The sequence below is a fragment of the Silurus meridionalis genome, chromosome 8 (assembly GCF_014805685.1).
Source record: "Silurus meridionalis isolate SWU-2019-XX chromosome 8, ASM1480568v1, whole genome shotgun sequence".
In the NCBI taxonomy this organism is placed as follows: Eukaryota; Metazoa; Chordata; class Actinopteri; order Siluriformes; family Siluridae; genus Silurus; species Silurus meridionalis.
The window spans coordinates 1,559,253-1,583,225 of NC_060891.1; positions in this window are offsets into that span (position 1 = coordinate 1,559,253).

The window sequence follows — 23,973 nt, forward strand, 5'->3', positions numbered from 1 at the left end:
AAGGCTTTGCTTATTGGACTCTTGGCTTTTCTATAGTTAAGAGACCACTGTTTTCTCTTAGATCATGATGGTAGAGGGTCAAAACTTCTCCTTCCTGTACATTCTCTCAGTTACTCAAAGTCTATGAGAAGTGACTCAGGTACAAGAACCACATCTCCAACACCTGCACCACTGATATACCATGATTTACCAGCAACCAATTTTAATGACCTTTTATTGTTCTGTTTTTAAAAACTTCTTATAATGTTTAATATGAAACTAGAGGTAAGAATCAAACCAGGAAAGTCTTTCATCATAGATCGCTAATGGCATTACTTTCAAAACTTTGTTAGACATGTAAATAAGCAGGAAAGACAGAGACAAAGACAAAGAGACACAGACACGGCTTTAGAAAGAGTGAGAAACAAATAGAGAGACAGCAAGAAAGAGACATATACAATGAGACAGAGACATTTACTAAAAGAGACACAGAGACAATTAGATAGTGAAAATAGAGAGACAAAGATAGCGAGATATAGCCACTTCCTGTTGGAAGTGTTTATCCCGAGCGACTCTTAATGATCTCATTTACTAAATGAGCAGTAGTGAGTTAAGTGCTTGCTCAGGTGCCCAAAACTGGCAGCTTGGAGGTGTTAAACATGTATCATATTTACAGCATGTGATATGTACAGTGATTAAATATAAAGGCTATATCAGTGCAGAGACGTGTGGACATCATTAAGAGCCTTTGCTATGTTTCCACACGGACAGTTAATGAGGTGATACCGGAGAAACTGCACCTCTTCAAGTCAGAAAGCTTATATATATATATATATATATATATATATATATATAAAAAATTATAGACATTTTACAGATTTGAATGATGCATTGTTTTTATCTGTACAATCAATAAAGACAGTAATTTAAGTTTGTGTCGCCATTATGAGGAAAAACCCACAAAACGCCACCCAGAGGGTTAATTGTGTAAAACATGGCGGATTTGGTGTTTGATTTGAGACTTGGCGCAGAAATAAAACAAATGTTTACTGATTAAAAATATTTTTATCTGGAGTTTATTTATTTCTTTTATATCTAAGAAAGGACGTCGTGGATAAACGTATTTTTTGCCGAAGGTTTTAATTTCGCCTCTTTTTTATTTAGTTATTTATTTATGTATTTACATTTTCTATAAAATGTTGAAACAGAAATGCGCACTGAATTGATAGCATGTTAATAAAATTTAGTGCCGTTTACAATAATTTAAATTTTGACAGCCAAATATACATATATATATATATATATATATATATATATATATATATATATATATATATACATATATATATATATATATATATATATATATATATATATATATATATATATATATATATATATACAAAACTAATTGAAAATGTTGTTACCTAATGAATGTGTCCAGGCTGAAGATCCACATATAGAACACAAGCAGAGAAAAGATGATGATGATCAGGAATGTGTCTGTTCTCAGTCATGTTCTCATCACTGACTCCCTCTGTCTCATCCACATTAACCCCAAACTTTTAACTGTCTTCTGTCTGCTGATTCTTAGCTCCGTAAACTAGTCTACATCTGTGGTGAGTGAGAGTCAGGACTTTATACACCAGCTGATTGAAAAAGACGCGCAGTAACAGGAAATCAGTTGTTCGGCTGAAATCGGCACAGTGAAAATAAAAAAAATATTTCACCAAATCAATGGATTAAAACTAAAGTAACGAGCCGTTTTTGAAAATGTAAGAAGTAAAAAGTACAGATATTTGTGTAAAAATGTAATGAGTAAAAGTAAAAAGTTATAATAAAAATAAATAGTGAAGTAAAATACTGATAACAAAAAAATCTACTTAAGTACAGTAACGAAGTATTTGTACTCTGTTACTTCCCACCTCTGGTGACATCACGTCAGTTATTATTGTTATCTGAAATGCAAAATAAAAAAAAAGCACTGAATCAAGAAAATGTGCTAATTATTATTATTATAATACATAATAAAAAACATACACTCCATGTAAAATAGTACTGAACTTTATTACAAAAATGCAAAGTAAAAAAAACAGCACTGTATCATGAAAATGTGTTAATTAATATGAATATATTAGTATAGTATTAGTATAGTACTATTTTACATGGAGTGTATGTTTTTTATTATGTATAATAATAGTTTTTACATTCCATCCAAACAACCGGTGGAGCTCTAGCTTGCACACACCATTTAATACCGTGAAATGCTCCTCTCTATCATCTGTATTTATAAAATAATTGATAAATACGCGCAGCTTGTCATGCGATTGAGAACGTTCAGTGCATGTCCTTCTCTGTGCTGAAGACTTCCACATGTCAAAAAAGTTATACAAGTGAAACACTGAAGACTCCCCCAAGAGCCATTACATACAGTGCATGCATTTGCATAAACTTAAGAGCTGCTGTTATAGAATACAATATACAATTAATCAACACCTCCTGACCAATCACGATCCAGAATTCAACAGCAGCAAGTGCCACATGTAAGGTTTTTTGTGTAATATCAGGGCGTTTTCTAGCTTTTAGTGTTGCTTGTGCGTGCATCCTTGGAGCTAGGAGAAAACAGTGAAGGGTGAGGCTGGAAATGTTGGCTTCATGAAACTCTACAAAAATGTTGGCCTAAAGACATTCTTAGAGACCAGAGTCACTTGGGAACATGTTCATTCAACCACAGCTGAGAAGAAATCCAACTCAATACACATTTCTAAGCCGAGTTTGTTTTTTCTTTATTTAAACTCTTGTGATCAGTAACTTTGTAGCGTTGTCATTACTTGCATAATTTTCATCAAATAAACCTCATGACATTGTGAAATATGTATTTCTATAATGCCAAAAACAAGCATCTCTATGATGCCAAAACAAGCATCAAGAGCCAATCATAACCATTGTTTTCTGAGAAGCTCTGAGACGTTCGAGAGAAATGGGTGGGTAAAACACGTTCCTCTGAGAGACTTGTCGTGTCAGAACAAAGTTATGTTAGTTTCACCAGTGGCCCTTTTATAAATAACTTATAAGACAAGCTAGACATTGTGTGGTAAGGTCGTCCAAAACAGTTAAGCTTTTTATGAACCATTTATATTTTTACGTTTTCTTTCCTGTAGAATTTGAACAAAAACTTACAATTTGCCTTCATTTCAAATCCAAAAATGTAAGGAAAAAACACAGGGTGATGCTTCTGCTAGAGATGATATATGCGGTTGTGCAGTTGTGGCTACAGTGAAAGGAGACTTGCTGTATTGTGTTTTGGGTTTCTTGCTTTAGTAATTGCATTCATTCTCACTGTATGAGATTCCTGTCTGTGATACAGTGCTCTGTTCTACTGCGTTTCTCTACAATATCGATGTTGTCTATAGCCATGCCGGTATAATGATGGTATTAAGAGGGGGGATTCTTATAATGTAGGACTAAACTAAAGGCCTAGAGGTGAAGTGCATGGCCTGCCACTGCTAAGAGTTAGCGCAACTAAACAAGCTACCAAAGTGTCTTCCAAAACACTGTTTGTCCAAAATCAGGGATGTTTTATTAAAAAAAAAGTAACTGTACACAATACTAACACCGGAGACTCCAGGATCCGTTACTACAGAAATAAGAGCATTAAGAAGAAAACCTGGGATTTGTAGCTGAATAACTTTTAGAGCTGCCATTATAGAAAATATATCAACATGGCCAACTCAAACTCAATACCATAAGATTGTAAATAAATGTGCTAATTGTAACTTCTGCGCTCAGTTTTATGATGCTTGCTTTAATTCTGAGAAAACTTGATGTGATTGGTCATTACACATTAGCGGCTGTGTGTGTTTGCACACATACACGTGTGTTTTTCAGTCCTGGCCAAAATCCTGTCTCTAATGAAGGACTGTGCTGTACTCTGAGACAGTGGCACCAGCACCACATGAAAGGGAAACACATGCACACACTCATTACGACATTGACACAAAATCTGAAACAAGTGAGTAATTCATGGCCAGTGCGGTCATTTTATTCCCATGGCCAGTACAGAGGGGTTCTGTGACAAAGAGATGGTTCAGGACGAGACGGCGTCACGTACTAAAGAGCTCGGAGACTTGGCTGCTTTTTAAATCTGATAACTACATCAACTGTTTTGGCAAAATAACAGCGAGTCTGCGTACAGAACGCCCCTCGGATTGTTGGCCAACTGAAAAACTTTTATTTATTATTAGCTCTTTGTTTAGCAGGTAGAGCAATAAACAACATGCACAGAAACAAATTGTCTGTCAGGCCAAGACTAAATATGACTACAAGTGAGATGAAGAGACTGAGAAACTGTTTGACTGGATGTGATCCAGAAAAAACAAAGAAATAAAAAAAAAGCTGCAAGTGAAATTTCAGCACTATTGTGTTTCATCCTGAAACCCATAATGCCTTGCTGGTGATGTGTGCCAAACTGGATCGAGCGTAAGCCACAATTATGCTAAACGTGACAAAAATGTCGCTAAAGCTGTATTTGGACTGGATTTAATTTTTCATATGGAGGTGGGTAATGCAATTGAGCTATCGCTGGGATTCTATTTCCACTCACGGACTGCAAGTCTGGAAGGATTAGGAATTATTTTATCGTCTCTAAAATGGCGAGTAAAAATAACCCCAGGCAATGGGGTTCCCATACCACATACCACCTGGCATGTTGGTGAAATTGATGTCAAGAAGTGTTCTCCTTCTCTCTTTTCTTTTACTGCGCATCAACACCAAAATAAAACAGTGTCAGAATAGTAAAATATAGACAACGACAACAGGATATAGGTTCAGCCTATAGATATGTGATGGTCATGTGACCTGTGAATGGTTTAGAGTGATATCGAGTACACGCTCATGTGATGAATACAGAGGCTACTATCAGAAATGTTCCAGAGATCCTCCAAAAACACACAGCTGCCTGTTCGAATAGTGCTCAAGAGTATTTTTATTTAAAAAAATCACATCAGTTCCTTCACAGCTGGACATCTTCTGGTCAGAACTGCAGACATGCAGTTATTTAAAAGCAGATCCTGAGTTTGAAGTGTACATCCCACCGTGCCTGGGTGGTCACTACAGACACAGACATGACCTGCAACTCACACACACAAACCTGCAACTTCTTCACCACGAGTCTCTGTTAAATTATTACTCAAACTTGTGCACCCCAGTAATTGTGTCCCCTGTGAATATATGAAGCACTGCAGAGAATACTGCAGAGAAAGTCCTTTAAAGACATACGCTGGCTGTGTTTAGGTTGGAAAAGTCTTGAGAAAAAAAATCTTTCAAGCCACTAAAGGGTAAATTGACTTTTAATGGGTGGTGGCTCCGTTATGTTATTGTACCAAGACCCCTCATGGAATTTCATTTTTTCTCTTCTCTCTTTTTTTTTTAACCTCTACAGGTTTAGAGCCGGTCTGCCCCCAGTGACCTGTAAAATGGTGGAGGTAGAATGCACTCAACACAACTGTACAAAAATGTAAAGACCTTCAAAATTATAAATAAATAAAAAACTTGATTGTGTAATATAAAACGAGAAGTGAATAAGGGGTTCATTATCAATTAATGGGGGTTTATAAATGAGACCCCAGGACAGGTAAACACAGAAGATGCTGCAGAATGAAAAATGGAGGAACGGAGAGAAAACAGCGAGGGGCGAGGAGAAGATTCAGGCCAAAGGACACAACAGAAGTTTCCAAATTTTGTAAAGAAATCACGAAGAAAACACTGTACATTTTGATGTAATACAGTGAACCTGAAAAGTATTCATAGCGCTTCACGTCTTCACATTTTATGTTACAGCCTTATTTAAAAATTTATTAAACTCATTGACCATCGTGTTCCTGGTCACCTCTCTGACTAACGCCCTTCTCCCTTTATGGTTTAGTTTGGCCAGACGGCTCGCTCTAGCAAGAGTACTGGTGATTCTTCTATTTATGGATGATGGAGGCAACTGTGCACATTGGGACCTTTAATGGTGCAGAAATGTTTCTGTTCCCTTCCCCAGATCTGTGCCTCGATACAATCATGTCTCAGAGGTCTATAGACAATTTCTTGGACTTCATGGCTTGGTTTGTTCTCTGACATGCACGGTTAACTGTGGGACCTCATATAGACAGATATGTGCAATCAACCGAATTTACCCCAGGTGGACTCCAATCAAGTGATAGAAACATCTCAAGGATGATCAGTAAAACAGGATGCACCTTAGCTAAATGTTGAGTGTCAAAGCAAAGGCTGTACATTTTTATGTACATTAGATTAGATCTAGAATTCCTTTTGTTTGTTATTTTTAATATAGTCAGAGCCCAGACTTGAACCCGATTGAACATCTCTGGAGAGATCTAAAAATAGATGTGCTCTGACGCTCCCCATCCAACCTGATGGAGCTTGAGAGGTTCTGCAAAGAAGAATGGGAGAAAATAGGTGGCCAAGCTTGTAGCATCAAACTCAAAAAGACTTGAGGCTGTAATTGGTGCCAAAGGAGCTTCAACAAAGGATTTAACAAAGACTGTGAATATTTATATAGATTTCATACAAACATCTTACACATTCTCATTATGGGGTATTGTTTGTAGAATTTTGAGGACAATAATGAATAAGGCTGTAACATAACCAGATGCAAAAAAAGTGAAGTGCTGTGAATACTTTCCGGACGCACTGCATGGCAATTAAATGCACTAAATGGGTTTAGTTTTCACAGATTGCAATTTCAGCAATAAAAATGTAAATTGTTCTTATAAAGGAAACAAATTACTTGTTAATTTTAGGATACCCATCTTGTATTCTCTTTATATGTAGTATTGCTCTTTATTGAAGAAAAAGTACTTATTCGATTACTCAATTAATTGATCGATAAATCAATAGAATACTCAATTACTAAAATAATCGATAGCTGCAGCCCCAGTCCATTACATTTCACTTATTTGCCCAATAAGTTCTTCATATTCTATTCAAGCTTCACACATTCCATCCAATCCATATATTTAAAACAAAGTATATGAAAATATGACGGATTTAAACCGTCGTAAAAATGTCCCTTGTTCAAGCTATGTGAAGACAATGTGTTGTTAAAAAGGATAAACCAACATGAAGACCAAAGAAATGTTTATAGGAAAAAAAACAAGTCATTTAAAAAAAAAAGTCAACTGTGGTCATTGCAGAAACTTTGGTCGTAGCAAATGCAAACAATTTGGCATGTCTGTAAAAAGAAAAGGGCCACTGGTGTACCTAACAACCAGACATCGAACAGTCCGGTGAAGAAAAACCACGGCACTTGTAAAATCTATAAAGAAAAAAACCCAAACTGTCAGTGACTTTATAAGAGAATAGGAGTGATTTAATCACAATTAACCAAACAAAGAAGACTTTGAGAGAGAAAATTCAGATGCAAAATCACTACCACAGTAATAAGATTTAAAAGGTCAGATTGAAATTTACAAAGAAGTGCAGAGACAAGCCATAAAAGTTCTGGAACTGAGACGACCCTCTACAAAAGTGACAGAAAAGAACAATTGTGGAGGAAAAAAAAGGATCTGATTAAAATCCAAAATATGCAATCTCATGGTTAAAAAACAGGTAGATAGTGTCATGGCTTGGGCTTGCATGATGCTTTGGAAATGGATTCACAAGATTTTACTAATGATGAAACTCATAATAGAATCAGCAAAACAAACTCACATGTCTACAGAAAGCAATTTACAAAAAAGGTATACGAAACGAATTGCTTCTTGGTGAAAAAAGACTCAAAACTCAACAATGGACTTAGTCTGACCATGCCCAACATCATTAGACCAACATTTCCTCTCCTGAAGGGGAGAAGGTAAAAAAACATAAACAAAAACTGAAAGATGCTGCACAACAAGCCTGGAAAAGTATCACCAAAGTATTATGAAAGTGTTGATGTCAGTGGCTCACCAGTTTGACACAGTTTTTGTGAGAAAATGCAAATATTGTTATTTAATTTAAAACTAACTGGTGTCTGCCACTAAATGTCACGCTGTACACATCTAGATGTGAGATATTTGAGTACCACCATAACGTATTCTTCATTTGGCTAAAGCCCAAATGTGTCAAGTCAAGCCATTCCCTCTGCTGAAATGTTTCCAAGTAGAGCACCTTCACAACCGTAGCCCATCCAGAAAAACTCACAAGGAAGAATCCCCCCCCCAAGTGTGTGTCTGTATATCTGAGTCTATTGATCCTCACACAAAGTCACTAAGTAGGTTATCTCAGAAGCCTTCTGATGGTATCGGGAATGATAAAGTGCTGCACGTTGGGGTGTGTTGACCTGGATCGAGCACTCGGCATGATCTCACAGACTTTCCCTCGTCTCACTTTACGCTTTTTCACCAAGGAACACATCGTTCTGTTCTGTTCCTGTTCTGTTCTAGTACTGACCAAAAGCGTCGCAGCCTGTTCCCTGCATAACAATTGCACAGAGGTGCAGCTTTTCAGTTAATCCCTGCAGAAAAGGAGCTGAGACATGAAAGGGAGCCAGGCGGGGAAGTCCAGACCTGGCAACTTGCTTCACTAGTCTACGGATGAACAGGCACAGGAGGAGAAGGAGAAGGAGGAGGAGGTTATATACTAATCCAAGCTTGGCCAGGACATGGTTTTTAATCCTCAATCCTTTACTACTGGACAGAGGCTCAGGCAAAACCAGACATAATTCTGCTTTAGTCCTGTGCCAGCTCATTAACAGGTCATAACATTGTCTCTAACTTTTGAAGGATTTATGTAACTGAAGCTGGGGATCTGATTCAGTGTTAGAGTTTTTCTTCTGGGACAAAAACCAACAATAATTAAATAAGTTACCTTGTGTTTTCAAACTATGATTAAATGGAAAACAACAAAATGTCAGCTTGCTGTAGCTACAGTAGAGCTAGCATATGCAACGACTGGAAGTGCTAATGAAAGCAACTGATACACATCTGTAAACATCTGCACTAATTAGTTCATTTCTAAAATAAGAATAAAAGTGTTAATATTCAATGATAAAAGCTTACATTAATCAGTAACAACTTTTTCAACTGATTTTTGCAATAAATTATTTGTTACATTTGTTACAAATATATTATTTGTAATTTATTTTACATTTTTTATTATAATTTTTTTTTTTTTTTTATATTGACTGGATTTCTTTTTTCATTTGAATTGTCAAAAGGGGGAAAAAATCTTTTTAAAGGTGGCAAAAAAAGTTTTTTCCTTTATTTTTTTCAGAAGGATTGAAAATGATCCAACATTTCCAAATTAAATGTGAATAAAATCAGAGACTTTGTGCCTCCTTAACTAATACATAACTAATCCTGTCTAAACAGAGGTTCAGACTAAAACTAAACCCCTATTAGCAGACAAAATGAGCACCGTTCTGATTAGACTGTAATTACAGCAAAATGTATTCAGCACTCTGAAGCTGTAAAGCTCAGACAGACGGACAAACGGTTTCTTAATTTTATGTAAGGTTACTCCCTGTTACAGCATGGAGCTGCCTTGCCAAAAACCTGCTGTAATTTAAGAAACTTATGCATGTCCCAGGCCAGTGTTTTTGGCACGATTGCATTTCTCTGAACTGTTACCCTTGAATTGAAAGGACTAATAATGTTTTATATGGCTCATGTCTTCACCCCCTGCTATACATTCAATATGCTTAAGCGTGCATGATGTTAAAAACAGCTTTTCCGTCATCCCGGGCACGATTCACGTCCAAGCGAGCGGAGATTTTATTTACTTATCTGTAATCTGCATTTAAAGACCTTAGAATTAATCATGCATGGTGTTATTTAAAAGCAATAAAATGGCCATCAATGTTTAACGTTTCAAATCCTTCTCCTGACCTAAGCGTCATAATGAAAAGCTTTGTGTTCTTTATCTCAGCAGGAAACAATGACGCAGTTCACAACCTCCCGCATGTTAAACAAGCTGCAACGCCAGCACTGGAGGACGATTTTACAATCCCTTAGACATAAAGAGCACGACTTCCTTTAATTACCAACAAACCGAGCGAGCTGGCAGCCCTCGTCATCTCCACGCCTACACTGTGGGCGTTTTCTCGCCAGTCACTCAGGAAACCTGGCAGCTGTTAGCTCCAAAATCCCACCGTCGTGGTGTGAGCCGTCGTGTTTGTTCAGCACACAGCTAACACAACGACGCTTGTTTGTTCCTGTTAAAGTTAAATCTTTTCAATGAAGTAGTCACGTTTCCTGAAAGACAGCTGTACTTTGAAATCTATCTGGGGCTGAAATGTGTGTAATGTTGAATCATTCTAAACAGATTGAGAGTGTTGTTTGCCAATTGATAAGGACCAACATGGCTATTTACAACAGTGCCTTTACTTTAACAACGACAACAGTTTATATAGACATTTTTATACATCCAATAAAAGAAAAAATATATATAAGCTTTAAAACTGAAACAAACACAATATGGCATATACAAATAAATAAAAATAAAAACAGTCACAAAACTAGAGACAGGGATCTGTCTGAAATCGGGCCAGATGTGGGAACAGTCCCGAAGTGGGCCAGATGTCAAACGGTCTAAAAATTGGTCAGATGTGGAAGAGTCTCCAAATGCTCCAGATGAGGAAGAGTCTCAAAACTAGCCAGATGTGGGAACTGTCTCAAAGCATGTCAAATATGGAAGAGTCTCAAAGTGGGCCAGATGTAAAAACAGTCTCAAAGCGTGCCAAATGTGGAAGTGTCTCAAAGCAAGACAGAAAGTGAAAATGGTCCCAAAGTGGGCCAGATGTGGAATTGTCTCAAAGTGGGCCAGATGTGGAAGGGCCTTAAAGTGGGAAATATGTGGAAGTGTCTCAAAGTAAGCCAGATGTGGAAGTGTCTCAAAGCAGGACAAAAAGTGAAAATGGTCCCAAAGTGGGCCAGATGTGGACTTGTCTCAAAGTGGGCCAGATGTGGAAGGGTCTCAAAGTGGGCAATATGTGGAAGGGTCGCAAAGTAAGATAGTTGCGGAAGGGTCTAAAAGGAGGGCCAGATGTTCAAGGGTTTCCAAAGGGAGCCAAAACTGGAAGGGTTTTAAAGTGGGCCATTTGCGGAAGGGTCGCAAAGTAGGCCAGATGTGAAACAGTTTAAAAACTGGCCAGACGTGGAAGGGTCTTAAAGTGGGCCAGATGTGGAACGATTTTTAAACTGACCTGTTATTAAAAAGCCAAAAATGTCAATTTAAAACATGGAAAATAAGAATCAACAAAGTAGAACAAGGGTCAGAGCCGTAGCCCACAGACAGGGACAGACCAAGAGCCTATAGAATAATACGTTTCGATATTTCTCCATGTCAGAGGGTTTCTCAGGCCACCAAAGAACAGTGTAAATGTTTTGGCCCTGAATCATTTCAGTAAGCTAAATACACAAATCCTGGCACTGTCATGGTGCGATTTGAAATCTCTAGAAGTTTGTGCAATATTAAAAGAATGTAAACTGAAGCAGATCCGAGTCACAGAGATTCACTTCATACCAAACATTTTCGATGTGCATGAAAAGCCATGTTTACTGGTTTGTGGCCAAACCTCCGAGTACACACTTTGTAATGCTGACTGAATCCTTCTGAGATTCAAGGTCACATTTCAGATGTAAATTAAAGTGTGTGGTCATCATGGTTACTAACAAACCGGCGAATACTGTGTATGCAAACTGTGGGCTGCTTAGGCTGGATTTTGGGGTTGGATCTAAAAGGTCAGAGGTCAGATTTATGTTAAATGGAATGGGACCAATGCGAGTTTGTATAATGTGTGCAGGATTATTTGTAGACGTGCAGTCGATTTTCGAGCAGACAGTGTTTACTCTCCTTGAAAGAAGCATATACCCAGACAACGTGCATTGATTAAACGTGTTACATTTCACATCGCTGTTAAACCACCTCTCCACTAATGCCCACGTATACGCCACAACCTTCTCAAACCAGCAGTACGGGTTACTTCCTCTCAAGGTGTAGGTTTCTGGGAGACTTATTGAATTTGTGCTAAACATTAGTAGGCTTGATTTAAACTTTGCTGCAGTCATCAGGAAAACACAGGCAAATTTACTGACTCTGCTGTTTCTATTTGACTGGATTAAAAATGGCAGACTTTGAACTTTACATATTATTTAAAAAACAAACAAACAAAAAAACATAAAAGGGAATGTTTGCAAATCAATAAGACAAATGGCATCTATTAAATCTTAAATAAATTATGTATTAATGTTGTAGTTAGTCTAAATTGTTTGCCTTAAAAATAGCAATATACAATAAATTTTTATTTTTAAAGCGCTTTAAACAATGGACACTTTACAGAGATGAGTAGGATATAAAATTGAATTTTATATGTTGGTGCCTTTAGTGCCAGTAAGTTTATATCAGTGTTTCAAACCTCAACCACATTTAAGTTACATTGTTTTCTCTCAATCTTAAATTAGTAGTCAACATTTGGCATCAAATTGCTAACAGCTCATCCAAAACGTTAATTCTCACATGTCTAGTTTAACACACAACAGAAAATAAGTTCGTCACGCTAGCTGTGCTGAGGACAGCTGTCCACTTGACAGCGGAAAATCCACATGGAAAACATGAAGATATTTTGCACTGCAACTAATATGAACAGTTGTTTCTTGAGAGAACGAGTGCCACGAACAGTTTTGCATTTAAGTCTAAATCAGTGAACAGTTAATAAAAATCAATGATGGAATTACAATGAATGAATATCTGGTTTTACCCTTTAAGTCTGGTTCCTCTCAGCGGGAGGTTTCCTCCTCATATCATCTCAGGGAGTTTTCTTCTTTACACGGTCATCTCTAACTCACTCATTAGAGAGAAACTTCTGAATTTTACATTTATATTTAATGGAACAGAAATGTATTCATGAGACACTCCTATTTCAAACTACAGTCCAAAAAAAGACAGTTTGTTTTCTTCTTTGGCGCCATTTTTTTTTGCACTAATTACAGCTTTCACTACTAAAAGTGAACACTTTTTATTATTGAGTGGCAGTGACCCTGCACGCGGAGCAGTTAGAGATAATTACAATGGAAACAGATGTGTTTGATAGGCAGGTGGTTTTTACAGCATGTCTGTATGTGATGGTGTGAAGTTATCACACGTATGAACACTTGTCTGACGGATTTACTGAACGATTAAATTCTTGGAAATAATCAGTATAGCGCGAGCTTTCCCGTGACACGAACACGATTCCGTTTTTTACGCCGTTTGCATTTTCCAGGAGCCAATGCGGCATGGCCGAGATTGCTGAAAACATCTGCGGTGGAGTCGCCGCACCTGCCAAAGCGACTGGCGTAATTAATTATTCCTGCACAACAGTGACTTGGATTTTAATCAAGAAAAATAAGTGAGTGCGATGCGGCTGGAGGAATGCGGAGACCGTAATTACGTGTCCGGTGTGGGATTTTTTTTTCTCCCAGGTGCAAATATGAATGGCAGGAAAGAGGCCAAATGTTTGACAGCTCTTATGCATCATTAGCTGAAGAGCATCACTTATTCTACAAAGTGGTGTCTGTAAATAAGAGCTGGAACTCTTTCATCGTATCTGTCTGCACACTCGTTCTTTCTTCGTCTCCGCATCTCACACATCTCCACAGTGTTGATATCCACATCGTTATTGCAGAGACACGGATCATTCGTAATGCCTCCAAATTTGGCAGCTGAAGAAATTTGAAAGCTTCTAATTAAAAAAAATTTGATATCAATTTGTTAACGAAGATTCTTAGTTTATTTTTTCATGTAAGAACGTCCTGATAACGTTCCTGTCATGAAAACTTGCAGACACTGAAGACTCCTTCCATGGAAGATCACTATATTAATACACACATGCTATTCTTTGTTCTGAATGCCATTTATGTTTATAATAATGGCTTATGTGAAGTGTTAAATCTTCAGAACCAGGGTTGGTGCGATATAAGATTGGAATTGTGCTAAACGTGATACTATTTTCTGAGAAATTCGGTATGGTGAAGATCAAAGAAAAACATTTTTGAAGACAGTTCTTGTGTATTGTACAAAATATGATATTTCTGTTACATTGCCAACGTTTTTAATCTGCTTTGGATATAAGCTTTCTTTAAAAAAAAAAATCACTTTTGAATTGTGTCCTTTAGCATAAAACGTTAAAGATATTTCCATCAAAAAATGACGAGTTGTCTGCGATAGCCAAGCAATACAATTACATACTGATGAAGCACGTCCAAAAGTTCATGTACATTCAACTTAATCCTTCAAAACATTATGCTTGGCACAAAAAGCATTACCCCAGACAATTGATCTGAAGTCAGAACCGCATGTGTTTGTAGCTATTGATTCAGCTAATGCGCGTCCCTGTGGTGCTGTACCTTGTGTGATCACACTGCTGAGCATAAAGCACGTAATAATGCAAAAGGCCAGAAGATACGATCAGCTGGCGAGTTAGCGTCTGCTCGGCGTCTTGCTCACGCCGGTGACCTTTTACATGTAACGGAGTCTTTAATTGCATTAGCCTACTGTTGATTATGCAGTTGACAGGTGCTCTCGCTCTCAGCAGGATCAATAAGTGGAAAAGGAAACGAGAAAACGCAACCTGATCTCTAAGACCAGGTCAAGCTTCGAACCGATCTCCTGATCCCTTGCTCACTATTCATGTAGCCTGTGGTTTTTTAAGCTCGTCAGGCATGTCAGAACCGGCTGCGTGGATGAAGGAAAGCTGGGGATTGGTCAGCTGCAAATCCCAGCTTTATAATAATGCACCTGTTCAAATACGTTAATGTTTTTACGGAAACATTAAAGAAATTGACTCACCATTAGAGTCAAATAGAAAGAAAATTAGTGTGGAATCTCTGGTGTCTTCAAGGCAGAGAGCAATAGCAAGGACACGACTGTTGATAGTTCCAGTTTCTGCTGACAGAAGCTACGGTTTTTTTAACATTAGATATAAAAAATATCGGCACGGCGAAATTACACCTGCAAAAACATTAAAATGGCTAAATATCAAAGAAAATAAAAATGTTTTTCACAGCAAAAAATCAGCATCTGAGTGGACAGAATGCCAAAATGTAGAAATACAAATTGTTTTATAAACTAATGATAGTTATTAATCATGTGACACTGTCATGGGTTACATTTTTACTCATGTGCTATAGAGTAAACGGTTTTTCCGGGTGGATGAGTGATTGTTGAACATAGGTATTTATTTATTTAGAAAATTCGTATCAATCCGGATTAATGTGGCCTTCATTACAACATACTGTATCAGTTTTCATGGTTTGAGTTATGATACAGCCTTTTGGCCAATTCTGGTTTAAAAAATAGTGTATATAATTACTAATGGTGTATATAATTACTAATTAATATCTAATTAATAAATAATAACGAATTAATTCCTAATTACTCAGTTTCCAATAACCACAATTAACTAATCAGGCATGAATTAATGTATTTTGGATTTATTAAGAAGAAAAAAAAAACAGAGCTATAAGCCGACCAGCTGGACTGCTTCGCTACAAAATGGAGCTTCTTCAGGATCGATTTCAGCAGTCAGAGCAAAACTAAACAAAAGACAGAGAGGGAGAAAGAGAGAAAAAACCCAAATGCTTATTTTAATCTTTTGTTAGCTGATGCCAAATTCGAGCTAAATTCAGCCTGAAATGCATACATTGAGAAGTTCTTTAGTTCACGCAGCTCGGGAAGTGCATTTGGCTACAGATGTGGATCGTGTTAGATTTCTGCATTATGAATAAAGTCATAACTCATGGGAAGTTTCCAGATTTCTCATCGTGACAGAGAAAACGTCCACCTTTTAAACACAGACGTTTAGGATATGTTTAATGTGGGACTTAAATCAGCCGTAAGAGAATCTGCTGGATAGGAAAATCTTCCCATGGTGAACTCGTTGACTTTGGAAAAGCTCTTGGGCAAGAAGAGGAAGACATCAATAAAATTTAAATAAACAGCTTTAATGTGGAGAATATTTTGGAAATTCTGTCACGCCATCAACTCCACACCGCTTTAATCTAATAAACAAGCTTGTATTTTATGTATGCTTTTATTATCCCCCTAATGCAGCAGTTCACAATCCTGAAGTTTTACTGTATAGAAATTCCAGACTCCCTGCACATATGACTTCATCCAGAGTACGTACGGCCTGAAGCTACAGACGCTCCAATCCAGCGGTCAGAAAGCAGCAACGAAGGATGAAAAGACCAGAGATTTTAAAGCAAGCATCAATGACTGAAAGAGGAAGTAAATGGGTGAAAGGGTGAATCTGTGAAAAGCTAACAAGGAAAGGGTACAACACTCGACAGTCTTGTTTTTTGCCCAGAATACAAGCAACTGGATTATTAAACTGGGCATAACTTTATATCATCTCTGTTAACTAATGTACAGAAGACATATACATGTCTACTCGTCATTTCACCACCACTCTGAAAAAAAAACAGAACTGATGTGACTGAAAAGAATTAGCTAAAAAACAACGAATGTTCAGTGTGGAACATTTGATAACGAATTTTAGGAGCAGCAGGTTTTAAAAAGACCTTCTTCCTGAAGACTTTCTCATATCGGAAATCGTTACCTTTCATACAAAATGCTGACACTGGAGACTTCCGCAAACAGTGAAACACCACCCTACAGAAATCTTACATATACACTACAAGTCGAACGATTCATCGTTTTTGCCAATTAATCAGCACAAATAGTGGATTGCTGCCACTATTATCGTTTTTCTGGCTTGCAGTCTGCTGCCATTAGGATAGCGGCCTCTAGAGGTCAATCACTGATGCCACATGCTGTTTGTTTTCACACGTGAGACTGTGTGCTGCACGGAGAGTGCTATTTTATATTTATTATTTATAATATATTAATTCCATGCTTATATTTATGAATGAAAACATTCATATTTAATTCATTTCGCACATTTTCATGAATCAGTATTTTTTTTTTTTTTTGTAGAAAGGTTCAGTACTATTTTACATGGAGTTTTATGGAGTTTTCCAGTATCCTAAACTTTAAATGGTTATCCACAAGTTTGATCCGACCTAGCTATCATTATAGGTAAAATCCACTATCGGTCGACTTTTAATATTCACAATTACAAAAACACTTCTCCTGTGGAGGGTCCACTTATTTTGAAATGTAATGTATTAAAGATTTCATTACAAAATCTACACTAAATCCTAACTATACCTCAAGGCTCTTCTCTGGCACCGAGGTGGTGGAAAGAACTTCCCCTAGATGTCCGAACAGCGAAGTCCCTGACTATCTTCATGTGACGGGTAAAAACCTACATCTCCCCAAGACACTTAAAGAACTAACTAAACTTTTTCAGGTTTGTCCAGCGTACCAGTGTAGATTTATTATTAATAGAGACTCAAAGCACTTTTGTACGTTGCTCTGGACACGAACGTCGGCTAAATGCCATAAAGGTAAATGTAAATATACACAGTGTGAATGCACTGTATATACAGTATATTTATATAGAAGAAGCAAGCAAGAGCCACGAGTAAGAGTCCACTGTGAGGCTGGAGTACTCGCAGATCTTCGCGGAACGCGCATACGGCTACAGAACGTTTGCAATTGAGCCGCACATGACAGCATGATTGCATTCTTGGTTAAATCCCCAATATACATTGTTCCGTATTCACATACAGTGCCAAGTTTGCATTGCTGGAGAATAGTGCTTCTTGGTTTTAGTGCTATCATGGTGATGAGGGTAAATATTTGGCAGGAGCAGTCGCAGAACTCTGTTTACAGTGCAGGGTCACTTAATCCCAGGGAAATTAACGGCACTCACAAACAGAATTTCCTCAGAAAGGGCTTCCTCCATGACTACGTCAATACAAACACGGTGCATACCGAATGCAGGAGTGAGAGAACACACACGCATACACACACACACACACACGCACACACACACACACACACACACACACACACACACACACACACACACACAGACACTAGATTATATTCCAACAACACCAACAATATTCGTCCACCAGTTACTGTTTATGAACAAAAACCAACAGTAGTCCAATGCATTCCTATGGACATGAATTCTTTTTATTATTTTTAATATAATAGACTCATTAATGATGAAAACCAAAATGTCAACTACACCATAACATTTCAACAATGCCGCACTAATGACTAGTACATTATAATATTCATTATATTCCAACAACTAACAAATTGTCAACCATTTCCTCATATTCGGATTATACCCATAATTAACACACCTTCATTATAAAACCGTAATTAATGCACCTGGTAAATAAAATATAAGGTTAGTTTGGAGCGTCGACGCCTCAGTGCAGTGATACAGACAAGAGCAAGTGTCTTTGTATGGGTTCTTTTAATGCATTTTAACCCTCTCATGGTTTCTTCTTCATCAAGTCAAGTCAAGTCAAGAGGCTTTTATTGTAATTCCTACGATACACAGTGGTACACAGTACACAGTAAAAACGAGACAACGTTCCCCCGGAACCCTGGTCCTGTTTCACTAAACAACATAGAGCTACAACACATAAAGTGCGATAAAGCGACATAAAGTGGATTTTGGATCCTGAGAGGCCGCTGTGAGCTACTGCCATGCCACCAAAGCTAGTTGTTTCCATTTAGGTGCAAAACTGTAAGAATAAACTTAAGGAAAAAAAAAAAAAGGAAAGAACATAATCTACATAATGCATATAGGAAGTTCATGCTCTGTTCAAACGAGACCGAGAGGTTTTTAATCAGGAAAGATGGGCTCCTCTATCGCGATAATGATGACATTAATAGATGTCGAAGTGGAATATTCCAGCATGATAAAGATCAGAAGCACATAACCAAAAACCATGCAGCAATTTAAAAAAAAAAGCAAATGCCTTGAGTAACACATTCTGGGGTCATGAGTAACACACCAGAATCCCTTCAGGGTATTTCAAAAGGAAAAAGGCAGAGCAATACAACCCATGCAAGAAAAAGATTTTTGAAAAATGGTAGAACATCTCTTTAGAAATGTGTGCAACACTGCCATCCTTCATTCCATGGAGGACCGAGTCGGTCATCAAACATAAATGTGGAAATAGTAACATAAACCAGAATTGTTGTTTTTAGATTACCGTAATTTCCAGACTATTAAGCCGCACCCAAATATAATTTGACAAAGATTTTTATTTTGAACATAAATACGCCGCACCCTGTCTATAAGCCGCACCTGTCTACACTGAAACTAATGAACTTTACACAGGCTTTAATGAAAGACAGTGTCTGTTACACGGCTTGTATCTAAACAGTAGCCTACCAAGAAGGTCATTGTTCACTGTCTTCCTCCTTCCTTTCACAACTATTTCTCTCGAGAGTTTATCTTTTGGCATCGTCGTGCGTTTAAAAATCACCATCGGTGAAGCTTTTCTCCTGATGCCATGCAGCTCAGAACACAGGTGAAGTGTTTTTTCATGCCCGGTTGTTTTCAGCGTGACGATGATTCGCATTTCCTGTAGACAGTCCGAGTGAGCGGCAGGTCAAACGTCAGAGGAACATCATTCATATTTATGATGTGGTGTGGCCCGATTTAGTGGGAGCGCATCTGATTTAAAATAAAGAGTTTCATTGGTTCACCTGAACCTGTTCTGCAATTTCATTGGTCTAATGTTATGGGGCTCAGTTTTTTTATCTTGAAGTTTGTGAAACCGAGAAAAACCCAGGAAAAATCCATAAATTAGCTGCTTCGTTGTTTAAGCCGCAGGGTTCAAAACGTTGGAAAAAGCGGCTTATAGTCCGGAAAATACGGTATATTTAAAACGTTCAACTCAGATGTAACGTAATTACGGGAAGCTGATGAAATTATGAATCATGTGACATTTGTGTATCCTTGCAGCAGGAGTAATACTTCTGTTGTTGTATATGGGATAAATGATTTGCCGTGATTGGCCAACATACCATTTTTATTTATTTTTTTTACCACGGCCAAAATATTGCAAATAGGAATTATGTTTTAATAATTAGACAAAAAAATATGATTAATCGGCGATCCTAGACTGGTGTTATTGTAATGTTTAAGAACTGGAAACGAAGCAAGAAGCAGTTAATCACATTTTATATCTAATGGTGCATTATTATCTCTCAAAGTTTTGGCACTAGATCAGAAAATGTAAGACAACACCCCATTTACACCTGAAGCAATTACACAGGCTTCCAAATTTCACTGGAGTGTGATGTGCAATACAGCACAGCTTGACTGGTTCATCCATGCATTAAATGTGTAATTACACACTTCTAGGATCTGAGCTTTCTTCTATTACACATAAATGGATAGGAAGGTACTAATAATCACTTTACAGGACCTATATTATTATTACATTCAGGCAACATTTTATTTTCTTCACTACACTACATCACTACATGTACTGTAGCCGCTCTCTTGGGTTTGTAAATAAAAGAGGTCATGAGAACATAGGAAACTTCTGTGAAGTGCCATTTTTTATTTAAATGTAGCTTTTGATGTTGAAACACCTTTAAGTGTTTTCAGACCAATTATACAAAAGAAAATGATTCTTGAGCTATCTGAGTGTTTGTTTGTTTGTTGGCCCAAATCTCCAGAATACATGACATTTCTGCAGCCCAGGCCTAGGTTCTATAAAGCTTAGTGAACTGCAAATGGAAGAACATGGTCCAGATGCAGGCCTGGCAAAGAATTTCAGTGAATCAAAATGAGCACTCCAAAAATACTGTAGACAAAAAAAGGCTGGAATTCCGTGGTCATTTTCCACTGTATTGATGTAAATTATTTAGGTTAATGCAGCTTTTGGCTAGCAGAAACTATTCTGACCTTCTGGGGTTTAGATTAACAGGAATAAATTGATGGATGGAACATGTAATGAAAGGGACTGTTTACTGAAGCATGTACATCGTTTCTTTAACCTCACGCTTCGAAAGAAAGCCTGAACCTCCCTCGAAGTTTCTACACACAAATCTTTCCGCGGCTGTCACTCCAACTCGATTGTCTAAAGCCGCAGAAAAAGATGCAGTGTTCTTTTACACCAGTATTCTTTCCTGACTACAAAAGACTGACAAAGAAAGTCTAATTCATTCGATTAATTAACATTTTTACTCTCAAACCCGCCACTGAATTTAATGACATTTGTTTCGGAAAACCATTTAAAATATTTCAATACTTTGAAAAAGAAAAATTTACATCCAGCTTCTGTACAACTTCCCCTTTCATAAATCATAAAAGTCTGTCATTTTCAGGAGGTGGAGAAACCGGTTGCCATGGTGCCACCCCAACAAATGAGAAAAAGAACAGGATGTTCTTTTTTACATTATAACAGGTTTGAACACAATGGCATAAGAGGTGTTAAATTATAACCTGTGTCTCCCAATGGAAATGAGAGAGGACACGGTGTGCCCCAAGGCAAAATGCCTGTAATGAAATTAACTTTCTAAAGCATTAGCTCATCAAGAAAACACAGTCGAGGACACGCCTACTATATGGGGGTCATGGGTATTTAAGCAGACCGCACCAAACACCTGAAAAATGATATAGCAAAAACAATCGAGGCATTTTTATACAGCAGATTCCTCTGGTGGGGCCAATTTCAGGCATTTATGTTAATTATTTGGCTCATCAATTTTTTATAAACTTTTATATCGAGCTGAGTCTTTTTTTTCAAAGTCAAAGCAAAGTCAAAGCAGAGTCTAATCTTATTCTCATCCGACCCGAAAAGGATCGTTGTGTTCCAACCCGCCAACCGAACCATACCAAGGAGGAGAATCAGGAACAAGGGTTCAGATAAAATTGACTTACGCAAATACAATATATCAATGAACATGAGCAACATGACAGATGTACAATGAGAGAAAAAAAAATACACGTGTTGCTTCGTCACCTGTCAGTCTGGGCGTAAAGACTAGATGAACCCATGTCAGGAGTCGCAACACAAAAGAGAAAATTCAATTTCCTAAAGCTGTCACTGGAACAAGTCTACCGAATGCCTGAATTCTGGCCTGGAGCAAAAATCATGTGTTTTGTGGCAATAAAAAGCTCAAGAATAAAAAGGAAACCCATTAACAGAAATTTTACACCTTTCTTTTATCTTGAAACACAACAAAAACAGCCATGGCTGCTAAGCAAGTCACACACACACACACACACACACACACACACACACACACACACACACACACACAGGCATAAATAATGCACTATATTTAGCACAGCACAAGTGTATTTAGGGAAATACTGGTGCGGCAGCCAGACACAAATCCAGTCACGTGACTCGGCCAGTTGACGCCCACTAAGTGTTTGTTCCGCAACCAGTTGCAGTGTAACAAAAAATACAACAAACTTTAGCTGTTACGTAACTAATCATCAGGTTCAACAAAACTACACCTGGTAATAATTTTATCACATCATTTACAGTTGGCTGATGAGCAGAGTGAAGTGTAAACAAATAAAACAAATTAAATACATTCACAAATAAATCAATAATCGATCAAATTCTTGTCTTGGTGATCTTGTACAACTCCATCTCTTACTCACATCTCTTTTCTTGGCTCCATTTTACCATAAAAAACCTCCCAGAACTTTTCCTGACATTTCATGTGATCAGCTTAGACGCTTCCGATTGGATATCAATTCCATTGTATTAATACATGACAGAGAAAGAGTTTTGAAATAAAAAGAAACGATTTGTCGTTTTAAATCAATCAATAAATAATTTAATTAAATATTTAAAAGTTTGTGTCATGGAATCAAATGTTCCAGTGTTAATAAAACCATATTATATTTTCATTCTACTCGATCCAGATCTAGTAAAACAAAAATCATGAATAATATCTGGAAAGTCAACAATGGTTGCCAGGTCTGTTCAATAATCACCAATATACATTCGGTATTTTTACACTATTTACACGTAGCCCTAAATACTGATGTCAGCAAATTGGCAAATGAAGCCAGGCTGAGAGAAGAGGTGACCATCTGTGAACAACATTATGGTTTTAATGCTGAGGAAGAGCACCACAGACGCATTTTTTGCTTTGAGAATGTTGATGAAGAAGTATAGAGAAGGTCAGAAGGAGTTGCATTGTGTATTTGTGGATTTAGAGAAAGCGTACGACAGGGTGGAGAGAAGAGTTGTGGTATTGTATGAGAAAGTCAGGTGTGTCAGAGAAGTATGTGAGGGTGGTGCAGGACATGTATGAGGACAGTGTGACATCAGTGAAGTGTGCAGTAGGAACGACAGACTGAATGTGGAACTGCATCAAGGATCGGCTCTGAGCCCTTTCCTGTTTGCAGTGGTGATGGACAGGCTGATAGACGAGGTCAGACAGGAGTCTCCGTGGACTATGATGTTTGCGGATAATATTGTGATTTGTGGTGAGAGTAGTGAGCAGGTGGAGAAGAGCCTGGAGAGGTGGAGGTACACGCTGGAGAGAAGGGGAATAAAAGTCAGTAGGAGTCAGACAGAGTACATGTGTGTGAATGAGAGGAAGGGCAGTGGAGGGGTGCGTTACAGGGAGAAGAGGTGGAGAAGGTGGAGGAGTTCAGGTACCTGGGGTCAACAGTGCAAAGTAATGGAGAATGTGTTAGAGAAGTAAAGAAAAGAGTGCAGGCAGGGTGGAGTGGGTGGAGAAGAGTGATAGCAGGAGTGATTTGTGATAGAAGAGTATCTGTGAGAGTGAAAGGGAAAGTTTATAGGACTGTAGGGAGACCTAAAATGTTGGATTGTTTAGAGACAGTGGCAATGAGTAAAAGACAGGAGGTGGAGCTGGAGGTAGCAGAGCTGAAGATGTTGAGATGTTAATTGGGAGTGATGACGATGGACAGGATTAGAAATGAATTTATTAGAGAGACAGCGCATGTAGGATGTTTTGGAGACAAGGTGAGGGAGGTGAGATTAAGATGGTTTGGACATGTGCAGAGGAGGGACATGGGGTATATCAGTAGGAGAGGATGCTGAGGATGGAGGAAAATAGGAAGGCCAAGGAGGAGGTTTATGGATG